The sequence below is a fragment of the Rattus norvegicus genome, chromosome 2 (assembly GCF_036323735.1).
Source record: "Rattus norvegicus strain BN/NHsdMcwi chromosome 2, GRCr8, whole genome shotgun sequence".
Lineage (NCBI taxonomy): Eukaryota > Metazoa > Chordata > Mammalia > Rodentia > Muridae > Rattus > Rattus norvegicus.
Window position 1 is genome coordinate 103,753,549 of NC_086020.1, and position 7,679 is coordinate 103,761,227.

The window sequence follows — 7,679 nt, forward strand, 5'->3', positions numbered from 1 at the left end:
GCTGAGTTCCTTGTATTAGCAGAATGACTCAACTGGGGTTTGTAAACCATTAAACAAGTGTGAATGATTTTCTATAGACTGTCACAGCAGATCAAAATATTCTTCTCCAGAAACATGCTAACAAGTCTGTCAAATGACACAACTTTGTCCTTCTCAGATTACCAAGTTTTCCTACTTACTACACAGTATACAAGGCCTGTAGAGAGGGTATGACCCATTTAGTCCCAATTTCGTCTTTTTTTTTAAACCTCTCCCCTGATTTTAATTATTCCTTTCAATCTATTCTTTGCATTTTTTAAAATGTTCAGTGTTTTATTTTACCAGTGGTATAAGTTTTTTTCTTTCTTTTTCTTTTTTTCTTTATTAACTTGAGTATTTCTTATTTACATTTCGAATGTTATTATTCCCTTTCCCGGTTTCCTGGCCAACATCCCCCTAACCCCTCCCCCTCCCCTTCCTTATGGGTATTCCCCTCCCCACCCTCCCCCCATTGCCGCCCTCCCCCCATAGTCTAGTTCACTGGGGGTTCAGTCTTAGCAGGACCCAGGGCTTCCCCTTCCACTGGTGCTCTTACTAGGATATTCATTGCTACCTATGGGGTCAGAGTCCAGGGTCAGTCCATGTATAGTCTTTAGGTAGTGGCTTAGTCCCTGGAAGCTCTGGTTGCTTGACATTGTTGTACATATGGGGTCTCGAGCCCCTTCAATCTCTTTCAGTCCTTTCTCTGATTCCTTCAACGGGGGTCCTATTCTCAGTTCAGTGGTTTGCTGCTGGCATTCGCCTCTGTATTTGTTGAATTCTGGCTGTGTCTCTCAGGAGCGATCTACATCCGGCTCCTGTCGGTCTGCACTTCTTTGCTTCATCCATCTTGTCTAATTAGGTGGCTGTATATGTGTGGGCCACATGTGGGGCAGGCTCCAGTTTCATCTTAATCACATATCTTTTTCCAGGCAACCAATTCAGAATCTGAAATCTGAAAGCAGTACAGCTTTTGTGCAAACATCTCTGCCTATCATTATCTATAGTGCAAAACTCAACACAGAATAATTATGTTTTATTTGGAAAATTTGATCTTGCTTGTATATTTTTTGTTTGTTTTAATCTTTCATTTATTTATTCAGTCATTTTTGAAGCAGGGCCTCCTGTAGTCCAGACTGGCCTTGAACTTACTGTGTAGCCAAGGATGATCTTGAACTCTTTATCCTTCTGCCTCCAGAAGCCTGAGTGCTGAGATCACAGGCATGCCCTGGCAGGCATGCACCAGCAAGTCTGGCTATGTGACGCTCAGGACGGTCCATGGGCTTCATGCATTCTTGGCAACTGACCTTGCTGGTATTTAAATGTATTATCTGTGTATATATAATATTCTAAATGTATTGATAACACTATGTATGTATGTACATGTTTATTCATGTGTTTACACACCCAAACCTCTAAAGGGTTAACAGAACTGGAAATCAGAAGACATGGAGATACTGTTTTAATAATTGTTTTATATTTTATTAAAGTAGTGCACAAAGAGATACACCTTCTCTTTTCAATAAACAGGGAAAAATAATAAATAAACCAGGAAAAAGGTGATTGTATCTTCCCTGCTTCCATCCTAACTCTAGACCTTTTGAATAACCAAGTGGTAGGTAGCTACCTTTTTATAGTTTTAAAGCAGCTTGTCTTTCTAGATTTGCTTGTGACTTCCTGGGACATAAGACTCCAGGCTTCAGTTTTCCAAAAGAAAATAATCCAGTCCTATAGTGAAAAATCTACTTTATACTGGCTGAAGTTGCAAAAATAAAACTAGAGAAATTATCGTAACAAGTAATGTTGAAGATACACCTGGACAGTATTGCTGTATCGCTAGCAGGAATCTACACTAGTGTAGCTATTACTGGCCAAATGGTCAAATATAGAGTTACCATGCGTGAGCAGCTGCATGCCAGGTGTACAGCGGGAAACGGAAAACAGTGCCACCCTGAAGTGTGCACAAGAAGTCGGACTAGCAGCGACACCGTGCATCAGTGAAAAGGAGCGAAGCAATGTTATGCACTACAACAGCAGTGACTTAAAAATACAACATGCAAAAAGACATAGACACAAAAGATCCTGTATCCTATGACTCTGGGTATAAGAAAGGTTAAGAAAAGGAAAACCCGTGGGGACTAAAATCAGATTAGTGTGTTGATTGCAAGGTTCTAGAGAGTGACTGCTTGGGGTGAGAGTCTGGTGTGATTGATTGCTCAACCCTGTGGATATGCTCAGAGCTATTGACCTGCACTATTTTCTTTCAAGACAGGATTTCTCTGTGTAACAAGCTCTGACTATTCTGGACTTGCTTTATAGGATAGACTGTCTTCAAACTCACAGAGATCTTCATGTCTCTGCCTCCTGAGTGCTGGAATTTTAAGTGGGTGCATTCATTGTTATCTAAAATGCATGTCAATAAAGTCATACAAAGAAAAGTAGAGGTTAGCATGATAGCTCAGCAGGTAAAGGCATGTGCTGTCCAGACTGATGACCTGAGCTTGACCTCAAGACTCACGTGACAGAAGTACAGAACTGATTCATGCTAGTTTTTCTCTGATGTTCACATGTACTGTGTGGAATGAGCAGACTCACCCACATACACAACTACAAATGAATAATAGAAATGCTTACCTAACAGGTCCTTCCACATTTTTACAGATTATAGAATTTGTTATTTTGTATACTGCCATGTTCATTCTTTTACTTTGAAAATGTATTTCAATTTAAATTCTTGACCTGGTTATTAGATCCACGATATTGTCTCTAGTTTCTTAAAATGATTCTTTGTATTTATGCTAAATTTCAATATTTTATGACAAAAGTGTCATCATCCCACCTTGGGCAGTGTCCCAGGAGCAGTTCCAGCCATACTGCCCCAGCCCAATCCAGCGAGAGGTGGTCTACCCAGAGATGGCATCAGTTCTGCAGAAGGAAGGCTGGGTTTCCATGACAGCCAGTCTCTTTGCCTATTTGTAAGACCCAGACTATTTCATTCTTGCTTTCTGCCAGTTACCCATAAAGCAGGGCTCCTACCTCCACTCAGCAGATTCAACCAATTTCTTGAAGTGTTCAGAAAACTCAGGAAACATGTTTACTGATTTATTCTAAAGAATATTTCAAGGGACACAGCTGAAGTGAGGCACAGAGTAAGGCATGGGGAACAGCGTGGAACTTCAGTAGTCTAAGACCTCCACTCTTCAGGAACTTCCACATGTCCTGATATTGGGAAGCTCTGTGAACACTGTCCTTGGACTTTTATAGAAGCTTCATTGCACATGCATGATTGATTAAATCATGGGCCATTCACAATGAATTTAACTTGTAATGTTCCCTTTCTCCTTGGATTGAGGTTGTAAGGCTGAAAGTCCTAACCTTCTAATTTGCCCATGGCCTTTCTAGTGATCAGTCCCTATCTTAAGTGACTTGGGGGATGCCAGAGATAGCCAACTCAGCATACAAAGTAGTGCTGATCACTCTGTATGCTCCGAGTATACTCTCAGGAAGGATGGGGAAGGAAGAACATTTACCATAGTCAGAGTGTGAAAAACCCATGCCAGAAGCATGCCAAATTAGGCAAGAATGGAAGGTTTTTAATGTAGGGTGTTGACAAAAAGAAAATATTTGTCATCAGGAGAAACTACAATAAGACAGATATTAAAGCTAAATATAGGCAGGTAGGGCAGGCAGCATTAAAGGTCCTTCACAAGCATGAAAGAAGAAAGCAGAGGACCAAAAATGGTACAGTGAGGTGAAGGACTGAGTGGTATTAGTGGATGATCAGATCTTGGAAACTTGTAAGGAGAATAAAGAAAAGGTCAAATATTGGCCCCACTCAATTACAGTGACATAAAATGGATTGGAAACCTCCAGAAGGAGTTTGAAAACTAATTTCCAAGGACTATATCAAAGATTGCAAACCATCTAAAAGGCAATGTTAGTGGGCAATTGAAGGGGGTTGTTAGAGCCACAGCCAGGACCTACTCATGCCTTAGGTCTTTGTGATAGTGTGAACTGTCAATTTGACAGCGTCTAGAGTCATCTGAGGGACAGGCCTCCTAACATGGCTTTGGGGTTGTTATTTTCAGTAAGAAGATCCTCCTACAGTGGGTGGCACCATTTTCCTGGCTGCAATCTTGGACTGTATAAAATGGAGAAGGTGAGCCAACATACGAGCTCCATCCTTTGCTTACTGACTGCAGTTGCAATGTGACCCGCAGCTTCCAGCTTCTTCTGTCTTGACTTCCTTCCCATGACGAACTGTACCTGGAAATGAGCCATAAAAATACCCAACCTCTCTCCCTTAAGCTACTTTCATTGTGGCATTTTGTCACAGCATCTGGAAAACAAACTAATGGTCTTGATAATGTAACAGCTGACACTGTCTGGGCAGGAGGAGATAAGGAAACCAGAGCCCAGAAGAGGAAATTTACCAGAATCTTAACATTTATCGGGAAGAAAGCAGAAAATAAGCTCTGTCAAAATACACAACAACCGATGAATAGATAAGTAAATTGTAGAACATAAAGATTATGGAATATTACTTACCCTATGGAAGAATGGAATGCTGATATTTGTAATAATTCATGTGAACCTTGAAAGCACCGTACTATATGAAATAAACAGAAAGGGACACAGTGTTTGATTTTACTTGCACAAAAATATCAAAAAGAAAATTTGCAGAGGCTGAAGGCAGCATGGTGATTAGCAGGGCTGGCGGAAGACAGAGTTGTTTGGCAGATAGAGCTACAGTTGGGAAATGATAACATCCTGAAAATACATAGTGGTGCTGGATGGACAACAGTGATGCTGCCCTCAAAGGCATTGGCCTATACACCTGGAAAAGGCTAACATGGTAAGCTATTGGTTAGACTTATTTGTGTCATGGCCTCTGTTGCACACATCTGCATAACTTCTTGCTGTCCACAATCACCATGCTAGCTGAAAAGACATTGTTTTGTCATTCTTGCTTTGTTTCTTATTTTTATTTATTATTACCTTTATTTTTTCTTGACATTCTCACAAAAACCTTGAATGAGTTGTTACCAAACCCACTCTGCTAAGAATGATTCTAGATTTTTCTACAGTAGAAATATGATCCTTATTTCTGGGTCAAGAAATGTAAATGAAACCAAGCAATAACTCTGTATCCTACACTTTGTATCCTCCTTTAGAAAGCAAGAAAGCCCGGAAGTGGAGGCCTCAGCCTGAGACACCGCCAGGGCGGGGGTGGGGGGGCGGAGTCTGTGGGAGCCATGGCCCAAGTAATGCTGCTGCCCTGGAGCCGCGTTGGAGGCCTCCCTTCTCATTAAGTGCCCCTTTGCAAAGCACCGGCCCCACCCCCATGCTCACTGGTACTACTACAGAGCATCGCACCTTGGCGGGTGGAGGAGGTGCAAGCACGACCCAATGGACCAGCTGCAGGCAACAAGATCTGTCAGTTTAAGCTGATCCTCTTGGGCGAGTCTGCAATGGGCAAATCCAGCCTGGTCCTCCGCTTTGTCAAGTGGCAGTTCCACGAGTACCAGGAGAGCACAATTGGAGCGGCTTTCCTCACACAGACTGTCTGCGTAGATGACACAAGGGTCAAGTTTGAGATCTGGGACACAGCTGGGCGAGAGCGATATCACAGCCTGTCCCCGATGTACTATCGGGGGGTGGGGGGGGGGCAAGCAGCCATTGTGGTCTATGACTTCACCAACACAGATACATTTGCACGGGCTAAGAATTGGGTGAAGGAGTTACAGAGGCAAGCCAGCTCCAACATCGTCATTGCACTAGCGGGTAACAAAGCAGACCTGGCCAGCAAGAGAGCCATGGAGTTTCAGGAAGCACAAGCCTACGCAGATGACAACAGTTTGCTGTTCATGGAGACGTCCGCGAAGACTGCAATGAATGTGAATGAAATTTTCATGGCAATAGCTAAGAAGCTTCCCAAGAATGAGTCCCAAAATGCAGCTGGTGCTCCAGGCCGAAACGGGTGTGGATCTGCAGGAGAGCAACCCAGCCAGCCGGAGCCAGTGCTGCAGCAACTGAGCCTCCTTACCTGCCATTGCCCCTACTCCTCCACCAGAATGACCCGACTGGAATCTACTCTAACCAATCGCACTTAACAACTCGGGCCACTACTGGGGGCAGGGGAAGGGTCCATCATGAATTCTCCGCATTACTTTGATCCTAGGCCGGAGGGAGTTATTCCACCTGCACCTTTCTGTACAAATACTAATTCAAATTTAAGTCTTAAGTCATTTTTTAAATATATATGATCTTATGCTCTTCCCTGTTTCCTTTCTACTGCTCCCCCACTTGCCCTTTGCTGGTAGTAGCCATGCTCCTGTGCTCTTCATCCCGGGACAGGGCTTGGAGCAGTTACCTTTCCTTCCTTCTTGCTGGAGAGCAGACTCAGCAAGAACACCCAAGAACACCCACATCCAACCTTGTTGGGAGCAGTCTTGGGCTGGGGCAGTGGGCAGGCCCTGGGCTGGGGAAGGGACAGGCAGCTCTTTCCTCAGCTGGCTGTCAATCAGGCTGCAGCCCCCTCCCCATCTGACTCCCAGCTGGGAGAGAAATCACAGCATTACTTAAGCATCATTTGTGACAGCCACACCCATGGCCCAGGCTTCCTCCACCCTTAGTCACCCTGACCTCTGGCTCTGAGCCCTGTACTGACCAAATCACGATGATGAGTATTCGGGGGTTGGTGGGTAAGGGGGGGGAGTAGGAGGGATGGAACCAACTTTTTCTGTATTTTGTATTGTATGTTTTCTTCAACATGTAACCAATAGAGTCAGCTAATCGATCGACCACAAAAAAAAAAAAAAAAAAAAAAAAAAAAAAGAAAGCCTACCCACTCATACCTTAACACTAGCTCAGTCTTTCTGATCAGATGGTAGGCTGGTAGGCCACCAATAAGCTAGCTGCATCTCCCTTCTGACCCTGCAGCTCACCGTAGTTCACGGACCGGCTGTGCTGGCATCACATGGAAACATGCTAAAAATGATTAATCTTGGGTACAGTCCCAGACCCACTGAGTCCAAGTCTGCATCTTAACACATGTCCAAGTTTCTTATGCACACCAGCATCTGTGAAGCTCAGATCTCTAATCACACTTTCAAATTCACACCACTTTCTTATGCACAGCATAGAAACATTTTTCTCTTCCAAGAAAGAAAGTTAAAGCAGGAAACAAACATTAGTGGCAAGTTTGCTCTGTGATAGATACTAATGTATGAATTTCCACAGTGATAGTTAATACATAAAATAATAATAGAATTGTAAAGAACTATTCCCATCGAGGTGAAGAAACCAGTTCAGCTATTCCACTGTCATCTAGCCAGTATGAACCAGAACTGGCATTTGACTTCAGGTATGCCAACTACAAAGTGTTTTCTATTACACTAGCCCACCTTTAATGTTTTTGAAAATTTTATACAAACATATAATACATTTTGATTAAATCAACCCCTCTATTGCCTCCCCTCCAATTGCTCTTCTATCCCAACTCTTTACTTTCCCAACTTCAAGTGTTCTTTTCTTTTAAAACCCACTGCATCCCTGAAAATAACTTACCCCACCTTTTATGCATGTGAAAGAAAGCATTCTGATTCTTTTGGAATGAGAAACTACTTAAAGACTCACCAAGGATAATGTAACATGACTCA

At 43.0% G+C, this 7,679-nt stretch overlaps 1 pseudogene; it reads left to right on the forward strand.

Moving 5' to 3' along the window:
- The first annotated feature begins 597 nt into the window (after nt 1-597).
- Rab5c-ps1 (RAB5C, member RAS oncogene family, pseudogene 1) lies at nt 598-6,890 on the forward strand (annotated as a pseudogene).
- Nucleotides 6,891-7,679: the final 789 nt, after the last annotated feature.